Raw genomic sequence first — 18,579 nt, 5'->3', positions numbered from 1 at the left:
GCAACTTTGCAGTGTCTTTTCGCATGTTTTTTATAGTTGTATTTGCGATTTCTTGGTCTCATTTGATAGAATGGAAGACATATTACAGAAATAGAGATGATTTTGATTGGTTTTAGCACTGGAAATGGCTTGAAACTGAGCTCAAAGTAGCGGAAATGTTAAATTTTTGCCGATATTCAAGAGTAAACAAACGACCTCACACGTCTAATACACGTCAGCTGGTGAGTCTAATATACATTCACAAATATGGTGATGATATTTATACAATTATTACAGTATTGCATAACAGTAAATCTTCTATTTTTTGGTGTGAATAAAAATTCATTATGTGAATAAAAAATCAAAATGGAATTTATTTGTAAAGCCTCAAAATATAACTAATGAACAGAGGAAATGTTAGTTTAGTGCCAGGAATGCCTACATTGTTTATTCTGGACCCTATTTTGAAACTGGAATATTTTGAACTTTGTGTTAAATTGGCCAAATTAACAATTTCCGATCACTTTATTTTGTAGTTGAAACAGTTGACTTGGCGATTTCTTGTGCTCAATCGATAGAATAGAAGTAATACTAGTGAAATAGCTAAGAATTTGGTTGATTGGAATAATGTAATTGGCCTAAAATGGGAGTCAAAGTCGGCAAAATCGCCGATTCGTAAATATCGCTGACACATCAAAATTCGCGAGAGCATAATTTCGTCAATTTTCCACCAAATTTCGTACTTTTTGCTTTATTACCTTCACAAAAATATTCTCTACGATTTCATAAGAAAAAATAACAAATTTTTTTTTTTGAAAATTCTTGGACACTGGTGCGTGACTCCAGATTTGGGCCTTGGACCCTGAAAGGGTTAATGAATAAACATCAGTGATAAAGATTTCTAGTTTATAATGCAGTATATTTTACTCTGTGGTGAAAAGCCAGTATACAGATCAGTTTATCATATGATATTGTAAGTTATTAACAAAATTACAATTTTTAACATATAATTAAGTATAATAAAGAGAAGTACATACCATAAAAATAAAAAAAAATATCAGGACATGCAATTTATTTGTATTATAATTAGATATATGATATATGCATAATTTATAGAATGGTCATACTGTATGTGTAAAATGCAACATGAGTACTGCACACTGATTATTGCCATAGATAATTTTAGGCCTTCGTTCCCAAAAATTTAATAAAAATTTAAGTATTCATAACAGTTTTGATCACCATAAGTATCTTTTTATATGTAATGAATTACCTCGCAGTTTGTTAATGCAATGTTTGCTTTATTGTAAATGTGTTACTGTTAATAAAACATTTTATAAATGTAGATAATAGGCAATTAAACCTTGACATTTCATGCTGAGGAAAACACAATGAAAATAATGTAATTGAAAGTCACCAATTTATGCTGTAAAAATAAAATGAAAATGACTTCATTTTATTCTAGATCAATATTTGTCAAAACATCACTGCAAACTATTAAAAAATCACTATATACAGTAAACCCTCCCATAATGTGCAACTTACATTCCTGACAATTCCTGCTTTATATAACAATAATTTTATGTGAAGTGAAGAACATATGGAGAAAATAGACTTACAGGTACTTTTCAGACAAATCCAGATTTGCCAGATAACTAATTTTTAATAATGTATATGTACTAAAAACGAAACAGATTACGAATAAACAGCTAGGTTGTTCATGGCTTACTAACAGCATGCTAAGAGCCATTGATAAAAAACATCAATTTGAAAAGCAATATAGACAGGGCTTAATAAACAAAGATATTATTAAACATTATGCATCAGTCCTCACCAAACTAATAAGAAAGGCTAAGCAATTGTACTACTCTAATAGATTCACTGAAACAAGAGGAGATATACAAGAGACCTAGAAGACACACTCAGATTCTGGGCACTCACAATCTGAAAAAACTAGGGATATTGTCCTAACTAAACCAAATGAAACATAACTACAGCATATTGATACAGTTAACAAGATAAATGACTTTTTCTCAACCATAGGATCAAATCTCACCAGTAAAATCCCAGGTGCTAATGCCCAAGCGAGTGATTACTTAGATGGGAATTTCCCAACTTCCTTCTATCTTGCACCAACCGAGCCCACGGAAGTCACCACGATTATTAAGTCACTTAAAAATAAATCAGGAAATCTGGCTCAAGTTCCATCATTATTGTACAAACGAGCGGCTCATGTTCTTTCGCCCACTATTTCATTACTCTCTAACAAATCACTAGAAACCAGCACTTTCCCAACACTACTCAAGATAGCAAGGGTTACACCAATACACAAAGGTGGTGACCCCAGAGATGTAAACAACTACAGGTCAATATCAAACTTACCGTTGCTATCCAAAATCTTAGAGAAACTCGTGCACAAGAGATTATACTCCTTTATAACAGTGCAAAGCATCCTCAACATCTGCCAATTTGGCTTCAGGAAAAGCAAAAGCACAGACAACACAATTGTAAAAATGGTAGACCTGCTTTACACAGCACTTGAAAACAATGAATATCCACTAGTACTCTTTATCGACCTAAGGAAAGCTTTTGATACAGCAGACGACAGCATCCTACTCCACAAACTTGATCATTATGGTATAAGAGGCCATGCACTAACATATTTCAAATCCTACCTACTAACAGACATCAATACGTCTCTATTAAGGACACAACCTCATCAACAAGACCACTGGATACTGGAGTACCACAGGGAAGTGTCCTTGGCCCCTCGCTCTTCCTCTTATACATCAATGATCTTCCTAACATATCACAACAAGAATAAATTTTTCTCTTTGCTGATGGACATGACTTATGTCGTCTCCCATCCTAATCTTGCCTCACTCAACACTAGTGTTAACAAAAAGCTAATAAAAATATCGCCCTTGATGACTGCCAATAAACTTACACTTAATATTGACAGAACCTTCTACATTATGTTTGGGAACAGAACAGGTGATGCCCAGCTGAACATTGTGATTGACAACACTCTTATTGCTAAACATAATGAGGGAAAATTCCTAGGTCTGCACCTTGACAGGAACCTGATATTCAACACCCATATCCAACACATAACAAAAAAAAGTATCAAAAACAGTTGGGATCCTTTCAAAGATGTTATTATCTACCACAATCAGCCCTACTCACACTATACTATTCACTCATCTATCCCTACTTCACCTATATTATTTATGCCTGGGAATTAACAGAAGCAACCCACCTAAAGCCAATAATAACCCAACAAAAAGCTGCAGTAAGAATTATTACACAATCCAATGCTAAACAACACACCCCTCCACTCTTCAGAGACATAAACTTACTCACTTTACAAAACACTGACACCTACTACTGTGCAACCTACATTTACAGAACCATAAATTCTAATATTAACCCTGAACTAAAACATTTTCTTGATAGTTGCAGCAGGACCTATTGACACAATACCAGGCACAAAAATCTCTATGACATTCCTCATGTCCGACTAAATCTCTACAAAAAAATCAATGCCTGAAAACTCTAGAACTGCACACTCAACCACCATTTTCAAAGCTATCATTAAAAACACCTTGTCTCCCTAACACACCTCATCATCAGCTATGTGTAAACCACCTATTCTCTTTTTTGTATCGTGAACATATCCAAAGCAAAATAGACTTACACTCATTATCTGTAATTCTCCCTATTTAACACTTACACTCACCCAAATGACTGTAAACATAAAATTCCTAATACTTTAGTTATTGCCTAATAAATCTCAAGTTAGTCCTAAGTGTGCCTGAAATACTACAAATACATTATAGGAGCTTTTATAGAAAGTATATCATGCCAAGATAAACTCATTCCCATTACTAAATTTACTAATTGTAATATTGTTATATGTTTTGCATTACCTCCCTATTATCAATATAATTAATGATAATCACTTCAATTACCTAACTTTTATATCAATATACAATAATGTATATTAAAATGTACTGCTCCATAACTTGTGTCAATACAGAGTAAGAATTAGGATTAGTCTGCCTGAAATGCCTAGGCATGCTAGAGGCTTTCTTTGTAATTAATATTTTATAATATGAAAACTTTGCAAGGAAATAATTGCATTTTCATTTTTTATTTTTTTCATAAAAATTACAAGTTTATCTTACCTTGTATTATAGTTGCCATTGCTTGTTGACATGGGAGTGTGTGAAGAGGGTTGATGTGGCAGAGGATGAGGAGGAGTAGGGTTGATGAGGATAGCTGTGGTTTTTGCATTGATGTGGATATAGAGTTGTCAGTAGTTGATGGTTGAATTAGAGTACTTAAATATTCAGTAATGCATCTCTGGTATGTTTTACCCTGCAGTATTTTACAGAGCCAATCAGAAATCTTTGTCAAAGATAACTGCACTATTCAAAACTTTCAAACCATCCAGCATTTAAAATACATTGTTGTGAAGACTCACCTTCCTTCTCACTCACAGCTGTACAGTACAATGGAACTTTGTGCCTTTTTTGAGCACTGAGATCCCTTTCTTTGTTTCTTTCCTCAGACCACTCATTTAATAACTTTTTCATCTTATTCAGCTGTAGTGACCTCTCTGACATTCTTCTGAGCAGGTGACAGTCTGTATTCCTTCACACATGAGCTCTGGCTTTTCGTATCCAACACTTCCATTTTCTTCAACAGTCATAAATACAGTCTCTCCTCCCTTAACAACAGAGTTCTGTTTCAAGACCATGTCGGTAAACGAATTCATCGCTAAGTGAGGAAAATACTATGATGGTAGTGGGTTTTTGTCAACTATCTCTGATATTGTTTTAATGTCAACTTTGTACCATTTATAACATTTCTGGTATATTTTTAAATGTTTATACAGCAGTATACTGTATACTGTAATAAACAGAATAGAGAAAATCAGCTCTAATATACATTATTTAGGTATTCATACTGGTCAGAGAGCCCGTCGTAAGTCCTAGTCATCGGTAAACGAGTACGTCGCTAAGTAAGGAGAGGTTGTACATGCTTATTTTTCTTAGCACCTCCAGCATCACCAATATTCTTCTTGGCTGCCATAATAACCAGAGACCAGGTAGGTTAGGTTAGGTAAGGTTTGTCCGGAAACAGGACAGGCTTTTCCTGACTGATGAAAATATCGAAAATAGCATGATAAATAAAGGGATGTTAGGAAATACATTTTTAGCCTTAGAGTGGTCAAGAAGCAGGATGACCTAAACAGGAAAACAGTAGAAGCAAAATCCAAGCATAGTTTTAGAATAGGTATGATAGGCTTCATGCCACCAGGAGAGAGTGAGACCAATAGTGACCAGCAGAGGTGTGGGAAGGAGCTGAGACCTTCATGGGTTTAGCATTTAATCTCATGATAATAATGAGGCACAAGATAATTCCAGAAAGTAACTGTAGGTGGCATGGGCTGTTAGCAGAAAGGAATGAGTCAACTGTCTCAATGTGTAGTACCCAAATTTTGTGCATAACTTAATGCTATGGCAAGTAGTACCAATATTTTGTATGTTCCTAAGTCATAACTTGATAAAGCTGTAACAAAGAGAAAAAAGTTTCCCAATAAAAGCTTGTTCTGTAACATGTCTTTTCTTCAATATTTTCAACAGTTAGCCATTTGGATTAGTCTGTATAGTAACTATATTTGTTATGGCTTGACTACACTAGGATGATCAAGGGTGGTAGCCGTCTCGTACCCCAGGATACTTAATTTTATGAAATAAGCATTAAAATTGATTGCCTCAACCCGGCAGTAACAGCCTGGTTGATTAGACCTTGATCCACCACTAGGCATGGTCATGGACTGGGTTGTGGGGGCACTGACTCTCAGAACACCCTCCAGGTATACCCTCTGCCCATTTATTTATTTATTTATTTATTCATCAGGGAAAAACCATCTGATGAAAGTATGAAAAATGTTTTTATATATGTACTATATCAAACTGATAGAAGACTGGACTGCTAAAATCACAGTTAAGGCCAGATAATGAAGAAATAAGCAACAATCTTATAAGCCTGTTTAATAAATTAATGTCCCTTGGAGATGACCCAATAACACTGAAAATTCCTAATGTAGTACTGTACTACTCCTACAAAAGGGGGAGGACAGATCACTAGCTTCAAACCACAGCCCAATTACGAAAATTACTTTTAGACAATTAAATGTGTAATTGCTTTTAAAATGAATTAGATATGCATCCTGAAAGGGACACTTAAGCCTGAGTTTTTTCAAGGGTTTTGTTTATAACTACACTACTGGCACATGCGGGTGCACTGTGGCCAATTTTACACAGACCATTCTTCTGATTAGCCTCAACTTTAAACATTGGTGTATCCTACTTAGAAAAAGTTGGGATTATTACTGGAATGTGTAGGTACCAATCTGCCAATTATATTTTTAAAATAGTATAGTATTTTTTTCATGAAATCACCTGAATACATCTCCTCTGGATAAGCAGCCACCTAATCCAACAAGCAGTGAGAAAGATACTACCAGTGTGTTGGTAGTGCAATATTTAATGTAACATTTCCTCCTTAATTATACCCGATAGTCTGGTCATGGATTATACATTGTAAATTTCAGTGCCTCTAAAGAATGACTTCAATCTTTAATGGTTAATAAATCTTTTGAAAAATATGGTGCCTTTTGGGTTCAGGCTGTGTAGATTCAAATTTAATAATTTACTAACATGGGTAAAAAACCTGAAATTACTGGAATCCATATAACTGGATGCATTCTCCAGTTATACAGATTCCAATAATTCCAGGTTTTTTACCCATGCTGACTTCAAGCTTTTTTTTAAGTAATAGTGTATTTTTTCTCAAAGGAAACTTTGCGCTGATTTTGGGTTATGCAAGTTCTAATTTGTAAAATATATTAAACAAACTGGTTCCCTATCTACTGAGAGAATGTACGAGCTGTGTAGGTGTCAATTTGCAAATCTGATTTAGAAAAAGTTGATTTGGAAAAAGTTGAAATACTGTACTGTATTGGATTTCATGTAATAATGTGTGACCGCTTCAAACTTTCAACTCCCATAACTCGAGAATGCAACTTCTGACCGGTTTCAAACTTAGAGCTCTATTTTGGGACATTGATCCCTGTGAGATAACTGGAGACTGGCTCTACTTGTTCACCTTACATGTTACCAATTTTATTGAAGAAACTGGGGTATTAGATTCCATGCACCAATTTGTGAATACCTCTTTTGACTGACTTCAAATCTTCAATGCTGACATTTACCTGCATTAGAAACTTATACTGCACTCGGTATTATTTCTTTTACATACACTGAAGAAGAGGGGGCTGGGCTTGTAGGATATGGGGACACCTTTCTCAGATCATGCAGTGACCAAAAACACATCTAGCGGCCTAGAAAAAGATACTCAGTATGGCTTTACTAGAGGGTGTTCTTGGCCTACAAATTTACAAATATTCCATTTATCATAAATGTATTTGAAGAAGCAGATAATGGTAAAGATTATGACAGTTTACATTAACATTGCCAAGGCTTTTGGCACTGTACCACACGAGAGGTTGATAAGCTGAACCACATAGCACCGCAAGTAAAAATACTAAATTAGATTAGCACATAGAAAGCAAGAGTCAATACAGTAGAATGAGGCAAAAATCTTTCTCGGGATCTGCTGCAAGTGGTGCAATGGAAGATTCTAATTAGACTCAATATCATTCCAAATATATACTGTACATATATATGAGCTTGATATCAGGGTAAACAGCAATGACAATAAATACACTAAACCCATAAGGTTATTATTATTATTAAAGATTAGCCGGTATTCTCCCGGCCCGGGCCTTTTCCAAGTGGTGGCCCGGCCTTGGCTCCCTCTTTAGGGAGTGTCTGAGACCGAAGTCTCCCATGGGAGGAGATACAAGTACCTCCTCATCTTTGGGACCAACTGTCCCCAGGCCTAGCCACAAGCTAGGCCTCTCTGGTCTGCCATCCCCGCCCCAAGGGGACAAATGGGAATGACAGTCTTATGAGCTAAAGGCTCGGGCTCAGGCACCTACCCTACCCTAGAAGGGTTAGGCATGGTGTCGATCAACCCATAAGGTCATACATCAGTTATTATGTAGAATAATTTGCATTTTTTTTATAATCATTAGATGTGATTATGCAAGTGTTTATAAGAACTTATAATTATTGATAACTGCTGTATTGTAATAATAGTGATTATAAATATACTGTTATAATAAACTACATCTTCACTATGTCTTCACATTCTATTATTCAGTATAGGTATATGTCATGAATCTCCTATGGAATTAATGAAGTCTGTGTCATCATCATAAGCCTTAGATAATAAATCCACATATATTAATTATCCAATTACTAATAATTTTTGTTTCAAGTTTTCCTTGTGAATTTTGTTTTGTTCAAATCTTTTGACTGATATGAAGATTTAAAAAAATTGTCACACTAGTATCATAATCTTTGCACATTTAGTTAAATACACACTCTCTTTCTCAGGAGGAGCGAGTGACCTCAGCATCTCAGGGACCATCGTATTTAGGAATCAGTGCATGGATGACTTCGGGGAAGGCAGCCTCCATGCCAGGGAGGCCAGCCAGGGATCTCTTCTGCACCTACTGTTCCTACACTACCATCTTCAGGACAAATTTTGAAAACCACCTGAGGAAGCACACTGGAGAAAAGCCATTTGCCTGCCCTCACTGTAGTTACTGTTCTGCACAGAGAAGCAATTTGACACGACATATGTTGCGCTGTCCATCGAAAGTCCATAATTTGACTTGATAACTTCAGTGCTGATGGAAGGCTTTATAAAGCAGGATTCTTTTATGAAAATTATTTACAATAGAAAACCCACTCAGTTCATCAGACTTCTGATGAGTAATAATTTTGTAAGCAGTATTAAGCCTCTGATGAGTACACATCAACAATGAATTTTATTTACATTACTGAATATATTCATAATCAAAGAAATCCTCAGTTGTAGCTTGAAAAAAAATTGCCTTTTTACTACTTTAATAAAATTACAGCATTATAATTGCTTTGCATAAGTTCATCATGCAAAATATATAAAAATACAATGCTGTACTGTACAATAATATTGTGCTGTATCACATTATTTTGTGAAAATTTGTTTAAGCTGTTGCAAAAATGGGAGGAACATTTTTTAATTTAAATCAGTCTTTCCTGTGGGATGCCAAGAACTAAACAAAAATTTCACGTTTTTTTTCTGCTGCAAGCTTCCGTGTGACTGCTCGAGAATGCCTCTATGGCTCACAAAGTCGTAATGACATGACTGCAAACAAACCACTGTATGTTTAATCGTGAGTTTAATCCCTGCCCATATTGTGGTTTAATGTGAGTTAATCTGAAGCATTCACCAACTGCTCATAATAGCAAAACACAGTCTGGGAATGTTACTGAGTAGCATAATTCCATATTTTTTTATTTTAGAATATGTTTTTGGAGATATTCTACACATTTTGGAGCAATAACAAATAAGAGAAGCTACACAAACATCGTGCAATATGAACATTCTTAGACCCCCCTTTTCAATACTTTGGAATCTGAAAAAAAAGGAAATGTTAAACCTTTTTTTTTTTTCAAATAGATTTCGTTTAAAATCATCAGACATTTGCCACACGGCAGTTTGTATACCTCTGGTCAATCTGTGAAAGTTTATAGTATATATAAACAATGAATTTTATATTTATATTAATAAATTAATTGTTAGGATTTTGTCAACATTTCACAAATGGAAACACAAAATCTTTTGAAATTGTGTGTGCATTTATTACATAAAATTAATTCAAACAGTATAAAGTTTGAGTTTTCTGCCCTGTTTGTGAAACTCCATATAAATGTTATATGTAATTTGCTAACTTTTTTTTTGTTGTTGCTGTCTTCAAAGTATGAATACTTTGGACTGATACCAAAATATTTGCCGATACCAATACCCAGTTTTAGGTGAATACCGATACCATCAAATTTTGCCAACACCCACTGATACCAATACAGGAGGGCCCCGCTTTACAGCATTTTGCTAATACAGTGGTTTTTAATTATACTCATTCTTCATTTATTAGACTACCTACAATAAATATACTCATCACTCACTATAAAGGACAGAAGTATTTTAAGGTAAGTATGTTGTGTACTGCAGATGCATTTTTTAGGCCTAGCTCTATTATTCACTTAATATATGATAGTGTAAACATGTTATAAGGCTTTTATATGTATTTGAAAGTGAAAAAAATGGCTATGATTCACTTTACAGCAGTAGCCCAGAACCTAACCTGCTGTATAAGAGGGGTCCTCCTGTACTTCAGTAAACTCTTAACCAGGAGAACACTTTAATCTCTAAGAGTTTAAAGTCTTCTTGATGTCAGTGTACAGGTGAATAGGGCTCAAAGTAGCAGAAATATTCAATTTTTGGCAAATTTACTGAGGAAGAGTAGGGCTCCCCTACACCCCCTTCTTTATGGAATTTTACTAGGTCTGCTTAAATTATTGGGACAAACTAAACCATAACCAATTATAACACACTCACTCATCATGGGTACAAACCCCATGTCTATGCTGGTTCCATAACCAGTCATTCTTGGTTATATTTTGTTAGTCTAAGAAATAGGGTAAAACTTTAATTTTTGTGATGATGGATTCAAAGTGAAGTGCAAGTGTTTATATAGGAGAAGCCAACCACCTTAAACCTTTAATAACCCAACAAATAGCTGCTGTGTGGATATTACCAGTTCCTGTGCCAGATAGCACACCCCACCACTTTTCAAAAATCTGAACCTACTAAATATACGAGACATACACTCATATTATTGTGCATACTACATATACAGAACATTAAACTCCAATATAAACCCTCCGCTTAAACTTTTCCTTGACAGCTATGACAGAACGCACAGTCACAATACAAGGCACAAGGCACTCTTCAACATCCCTCATTTCAGTCTCACACTATGCAAAAATGCAGTGCACACAAAGGGGCCCAAAGATCTGGAATTCACTACCTGAACCAGTAAAGGATCCCTTGACTACATACAAATTTAGGGCTATGCTTAAAAATCATCTCATCTCTTAATACTAACCAAACCAACCAAAACAACTTTTAATCAGTTTGAAGCGGCTCTCCCAAATACTACACTATATGACCTCTTAAGTTTATTAAACACCTGCCAATCCATGGAATATTACTGTTTGAACCATTAATTGTAATGCTGTTATTATTATGTGCAACGTTAAGATTATTATTCTTATAAACCTCTACCTTGACTACCTCACATTAGTATTAATATTAAATAAAAATGTATTAAAAAGTTAACCGCTCTTATCTTGTCTACATTTAAGTATGTAGTTATTATGTACAGTGGTACCTCGGGATATAAACTTAATTCGTTCCAGAAGGCTGTTCGAGTGCCGATACCGAACGAATTTGTTCCCATAAAGAATAATGTAAATTAGATTAATCTGTTTCAGACCCCCAAAAATACACTTACAAAAGCACTTACATAAATACACTTACATAATTCTTCGAGTTTTGAGCTGTTCATATCCTGAGGTACCACTGTACTAGGATTAGTCTGCCCAAAATGCCCCGGCATGAAAGTGGCTTTCCTTGCACTTAACAAACCAAAATTATAATTACACATTGTAACCTTTGCAAAGAGATAAAATCTTTATTCTTTACAACAGGGCTTTAAAAAGTGATAAAAATAAGGGAGATGCACTCTCAAAATTATCATTATTTTTATATTAAAAAAAGACTAAATCCATGTGGGTCTTGCAGTGCAGCAAACTCAAATAAGCAGAGCATTCAAATTAAGCCAGATGGTTACACTGAGCTGGTAAAACACTCATCATGAAGCAGGTTACTAAATCTCAGATAATCATGGGTGAATCCGAACAATGTTTATTCCTGGGAGAAGTCTCCCACAAGCTACATTGATGGAGTGAGGATTCCCTGTCCCAAATGTGGTTTTAAAGGAAACAACTAAGTAAGTATCAGGAACTAGTGATGATGGCAGCAGTCTTGCATATGCTGATATAACTGGCACAACAGTTTGGGAAGTGTGCCACGAGGACAGACTGCAAGCTGCAGTGTAAGTCAGACCTGCATGGAAGAACTCGCTACCTTGTGTTGATGAACCCTAGGTTGTTTTGAGGGTACTCGTGTTTCACGCAACACAGAGCAACAGGAAATGTGCTATTTTCAAACATGTTTGCTTTTCCTTGGTTTCACTAGTATCTAATCTTACTTGAATCATTGGCTCATCTTTTAACTATTTCTCAGTAAAAAAAAACTGCTTCTGTTGTTTTCTGATCAATTTGTTCTGCAACAAAACTCAATTTAAGCTGAGATTTCATCGATGGTGCTAGAATAAGATAAGAATGCAATGAGGATAAAAATAAGGAAGATACTATATTTAAGTTTTATGCACTGTAGGCTTTTTTTTTTATATTGTGCATGGATGATATTCAAATTAATATAAAATATAAAATATTTATCAGTTTATTTTCTCTTTGCAGGTAGTCACCAAAATAGAAGAAAATGAAGATTATCTATACATAAATTCTTCACGTCCATACTCGTGTGCTCTCTGCAATTACAGTTCCATCAAGAAATACAATATAAATCGCCACGTTTTGACTCACACTGGAGAGAAGCCCTTCAGTTGTCCCTCATGCCCATTTCGTGCTGCCCGTAAGATTAATATTCATAGACACAGGCTGCGCTGTCATTTGGGAAAATCATGAAGGTTTTGGATGGCTTGTTTTTTTTTTTTTCTGGAATGCCAATTATGAAATCTGTTTTATACATGTATCTCTTAAAATACATAGGATGCTATTACACAGTTTACCCTATGCTGTATATGCACCTATAACTATATATTTCACACATGGTATCTGTGCACAGAGATCAGCCACAAAAACTTACCTTAAACTAATAATTATACAAAAGTAAGCCAACAGAGGTAAACTGTACTCCAGCTATAAACTACACACACATACACACTGCCTATATTCAAATTTGTAAACCCAAGCCCTTCAAACTCTTTTTCACTCTGGATCTTTAAGATCCAGAGCAGTCATTCTGACCCAAACCTCAAAGTTCGTAGAGCAGTGACACAGCTCACAGGCACTGTGCAAGACTTAAACACCTGTGCTTTGATAGTTCATGCATAAGGCTAAGTCTATGTAGGAACTCCATACCAATAGAGAAACAAACAGCCTAACAGAAGACACTACAATCTGTGTAAAACGTATTCAAAAAGATTAAACAAAAAAGTCCAAGAAAAACAGCACTTCCTGAAGTCTTATAATTTTTCACTATGTCTTCTCGAATACTTTTATGTATGGTAAATAAAGTAACCATAAAAGTATAGTATAATCTAAAGCAGGTATTAATATCTATTGCAATACTGTAATAAATTTAATTTAAAACTTGGTAAACACTCACTCAATTCAGTCGATTGTAATCATAATTTACCTATAAATCTATATAGTCAGATGGTTCAACATTATATCTTTTTTTTTTTTTTATTTTACTTAGTTTTAAACATATTGCAAAAGTACATGTGTACATAATGTATTATTAAGCTTATCTTTATATCAGTTAGCCTTAATACTATATACACATACTTTATATCAGTACAGCTCATGTTCTTATAACATTAAAATTATATTCTTTAAATATAACTGCAATGGTTTTAATCTTGCCATTAACTCTGCTCATACATGAAACCCACAAACTTGATTTAGTGGAAAATTAATTAATGCTAATTTTTTCTCCAAACTCTTCAAATTGTGTACAAAAATTATACACACAATTTGAATAGTGCGACCACTTCATGGGTTCATTATTCACACTGATCGTGAACACTGTAAACCACATCTGAGTTATAATTAGTGATTCATTTAGTCGAGCATATCACTGTACTAACTCATTTGCTGTTGGTTGATCAATTAGATTAAATCTTAACAACACTAGGGTCGTTAATGCTGCATTTTATGTGCAGGTGCAAACTCTCCAAGTATACTAGTGTATATATACCGAGACATACACATCTTGGTATATGTCATTACATACACAACTATATCATGTAAGTACTTGTGTAAATAAATATATTTTTGTAAATTACCACCAACTGCGCCATTTATTTACATTTAATATATAAAGAAAGAAGCAATATAGGAAAATGTTATTATGTAAATACAGTGTAGTAAGAAATTGTAGTTAATAGTAGTAAACAATTCAATAAGGTAATGCATCCTGGAAACATCAGAAACTGTCTCCATAATAAGAGGAGATTTGTTGGGATTTTTAACCCAGAGGAGGGTTAGCCACCCAGTATAGCTCAAGAAAGTCAGTGCATCATCAAGGACTGTCTGTCTTATTTCCATTGTGATCCTTTAATCCTGTTCCACAGGATGTAACCCACGACAGTCGGCTAACACCCAGGTACCTACTTACTGCTAGGTGAACAGGGACAGAGCAGGTGTAAGTGACTAACAACCACGTACCTACTTACTACTAGATGAACAGAGACAGCAGGCGTAAGGAAACATGCCAAACGTTTCTACCCATACTGGAGACTGAACCATGGACACTCAGTGTGCAAGGCAAGTGCACTGCCAACTGAGCCTCATCCCTGAGGGTTGTGGACACTGGAATAAACAACAAACATAACTAAACCTCAAAAGACTCAATCAGATGCAGAGACCAAATACTACTGTACTTTGGGATGTCAGAATAATTTGGCAAGACAAAGTATTACTCGACAAAATTCACAAAATTAAAAAACTGAGGGGAGATATGCACTAGAAATTCTTAGAACTCACTAACAAGAAGTTAACCATTATTATTATTTTTTTAACACAAATTTTATTTCTTTTTGTAGTACATACACAAAAATGGACCCCCGGTTAACGATATTTTTTCACTCCAGAAGTATGTTCAGGTGCCAGTACTGACCGAATTTGTTCCAATAAGAAATATTGTGAAGTAGATTAGTCCATTTCAGACCCCCAAACATACACGTACAAACGCACTTACATAAATACACTTACATAATTGGTCACATTTGGAGGTAATCGTTATGCGGGGGTCCAATGTAATTAAATACATTGTTAAACATAAAGAAAGCCACATCAATCGTCTCCCACCAAGGCAGGGTGACCCAGAATAGAAGAATCAAAAGTTTTTCTTCTTTGTACATTTAGTAATCAATACAGGATAATTATTATTATTATTATTATTATTATTATTATTATTATTATTATTACAGGTGACTAAAATGCTGGGAGCAAGGGGCTAGTAACCCCTTCTCCTGTATAGATTACTAAATTTAAAAAAAAAAGCTTTTGCTTTTCTTTTTAGGTCACCCTGCCTCAGTGGGATATGTCCCGCATGTTGAAAAAAATATTTATATTATAATTATTACCATTATTAATACTGTGCTGTACATATATGATGCAATAAACCCATGTGGATGATTTAGGCAATGAGTCAGAAGTTTGCTTTTCTGTTTGCTAATTACAAGACACACAATGCTCTCCCATAATGAAAAATTGTTTTATTTATGACCTCAATTTTTAAAGGCGTGGACCAGTAAGCCAGTGGAAGGTTTCGGTCAGGTGACCAAAAGCTCCAGCTGCGGGTTATAATACAACTAAGACCCACATTGGGAAACACTTGACCTGTTTTCTGACAAACCTTACCTAACCTAATATACTCTCCCATTCATGTTTCCCACCACCTGTCTACTGCAGGTGGTGGAGGAGGCTTGCCTTTTTGATTATAATAATAATAATAATAATAATAATAATCCCATACAGAAACCCAACACTGGTCCTACTGAGCTACAGGTCACACTTATGGGGGGAAGAGGTCATTCTCCACATGCATGGGGAGTCACAGTTCAAGTCTTCCTTAAATGCATGGGAAAAAGATTCCAAGTTTTCCCACACAAGTATATGGAGGAAAAGTCTTCCTCACATGCATGAGTTTAAGACTCCAAGACTTTCCCACAAAGACAAAAGGGTCCAAGTTTTTCCCACAAGGATGAGGGGGATCCAAGTCTTTCCCACAAGGATGAGGGGCATCCAAGTCTTTTCCACAAGGATGAGGCAGGTCCAAGTCTTTCCCACAAGGATGAGGGGGTCCAAGTCTTTCCCACAAGGATGAGGCAGGTCCAAGTCTTTCCCACAAGGATGATAGGGGTCCAAATCTTTCCCACAAAGATAAGAGGGTCCAAGTCTTTCCCACAAGGATAAGGGGGTCCAAGTCTTTCCCTCAAGTACTATGCAGAGAAAATTTAAAAGTAAATACATAGATTAAGCAATTATATGGACAATTCACTGAGCAGTAGTAGTGGAGGCTGGGTCGGTGATGTTAAGGGAACTCAACCTGACAACACTAGGGGACAGGAGGGACATGATAACGACATATAAAATACTGAGAGGAATCGACAAGGTGGATAGGGACAGGATGTTCCAGAGATGGGACACAACAGCAAGGGATCACAGCAGGAAGTTGAAAACCCAGATGAGTCACAGAGATGTTAAGAAGTACGTATTTCTTCAGTCATAGAGTTGGCAGGTAGCGGAACAATTGGCAGAATGATGTAGTGGATTATTATAATTATGGGGAAGCACTAAACCAGGAGGATTATACAGTGCATGTGGGGGGGGGGCTGGAAGTTATTCAGGCTTATTACAGGGAACCAGAGCACAGATCCAATTCCCTAGATCACGAGCCCCTCACCAGCATCAAGGAACCTCCCCTGAGGGGTGTGATGTAGTGGAGGCAGGATTCATACATAGCTTTAAGAAGAGGTACGATAAAGCTAATGGAAAGAGTGGATCTAGTATCGAACAGCTCTTCAAAGAGGTGAGGCCAGGAGCTATGAATTGACCCCTGCAACCATAATTATTATAATAAAAAAGAAGTGCTAAACCACAAGGGTTATACAGCCCTGCAACCATAAATATGTGTGTGTGTGTATGTGTGTACTCACCTACAGTGGACCCCCGCATAACGATTACCTCCGAATGCGACCAATTATGTAAGTGTATTTATGTAAGTGCGTTTGTATGTGTATGTTTGGGGGTCTGAAATGGACTAATCTACTTCACAATATTTCTTATGGGAACAAATTCGGTCAGTACTGGCACCTGAACATACTTCTGGAGTGAAAAAATATCGTTAACCGGGGGTCCACTGTATTTGTGGTTGCAGGGGTCGAACCATAGCTCCTGGCCCCGCCTCTTCACTGATTGCTACTAGGTCCTCTCTCTCCCTGCTCCATGAGCTTTATCATACCTCGCCTTAAAACTATGTATGGTTCCCGCCTCCACTACGTCACTTTCTAGGCTATTCCATGGCCTGACTACTCTATGACTGAAGAAATACTTCCTAACATCCCTTTGATTCATCTGAGTCTTCAACTTCCAATTGTGACCTCTTGTTTCTGTGTCCCATCTCTGGAACATCCCATCTTTGTCCACCTTGTCTATTCTGCACAGTATTTTATATGTCGTTATCATGTCTCCCCTGACCCTCCTGTCCTCAAGTGTCGTCAGGCCGATTTCCCTCAACCTTTCTTTGTAGGACAATCCCCTTAGCTCTGGGACTAGTCTTGTTGCAAACCTTTGCACTTTCTCTAATTTCTTGACATGCTTGACTAGGTGTGGATTCCAAACTGGTGCTGCATACTCCAGTATGGGCCTGACGTAAATGGTATACAGAGTCTTGAACAATTCCTTACTGAGGTATCGGAGCGCTATCTGTAGGTTTGCCAGATGCCCGTATGCTGCAGCAGTTATCTGATTGATGTGCGCCTCAGGAGATATGTTCGGTGTTATACTCACCCACAGATCTTTTTCCTTGAGTGAGGTTTGCAGTCTGTGTGTGTGTGTGTGTGTGTGTGTGTGTTCACCTAATTGTGGTTGCAGGGGTCGATTCACAGCTCCTAGCCCCGTGTGTGTGTGAGCACACACACACAGTATTAAACAGGATGGGAGGATGGAATAGAAGGATGGAAGGCTGGGAGGATGGGCAAGATGGCAGTGGTGGTAATATCAGAGTTTACCAGGGAGAGTAACCTGATCATCTGGTCAACCTTCACTGTCAATAACACCTTTCTCACTCCCCAACACTCACCATTATCTTCACTCTTCCTCAACCACAACACTCACCATTATCTTCACTCTTCCTCAACCACAACACTCACCATTATCTTCACTCTTCCTCAACCACAACACTCACCATTATCTTCACTCCTCACTCAGCCACAACACTCACCATTATCTTCACTCTTCCTCACTCAACCACAACACTCATCATTATCTTCACTCTTCTTCACTCAACCACAACACTCACCATTATCTTCACTCCTCACTCAGCCACAACACTCACCATTATCTTCACTCTTCCTCAACCACAACACTCACCATTATCTTCACTCTTCCTCAACCACAACACTCACCATTATATTCACTCCTCACTCAGCCACAACACTCACCATTATCTTCACTCTTCCTCACTCAACCACAA

General features: G+C 36.4%; 1 long non-coding RNA gene across 2 annotated transcripts in view; it reads right to left on the bottom strand.

Annotated features, from left to right (window-relative positions):
* LOC128685060 (uncharacterized) overlaps positions 1-18,579 on the bottom strand; it is a 74,836-nt gene that overhangs the window by 54,010 nt on the left and 2,247 nt on the right. For both annotated transcript variants that reach the window (XR_011394325.1, XR_008406468.2), the window contains exon 2: positions 14,547-14,690. This is a non-coding gene — a long non-coding RNA (uncharacterized lncRNA). The remainder of the gene's footprint in view (positions 1-14,546; positions 14,691-18,579) is intronic.

This window comes from Cherax quadricarinatus, chromosome 5, assembly GCF_038502225.1.
Source record: "Cherax quadricarinatus isolate ZL_2023a chromosome 5, ASM3850222v1, whole genome shotgun sequence".
Classification (NCBI taxonomy): Eukaryota; Metazoa; Arthropoda; class Malacostraca; order Decapoda; family Parastacidae; genus Cherax; species Cherax quadricarinatus.
The sequence above is the reverse complement of the archived record's forward strand: the minus strand, read 5'-3'. Positions and strand labels throughout refer to the sequence as shown.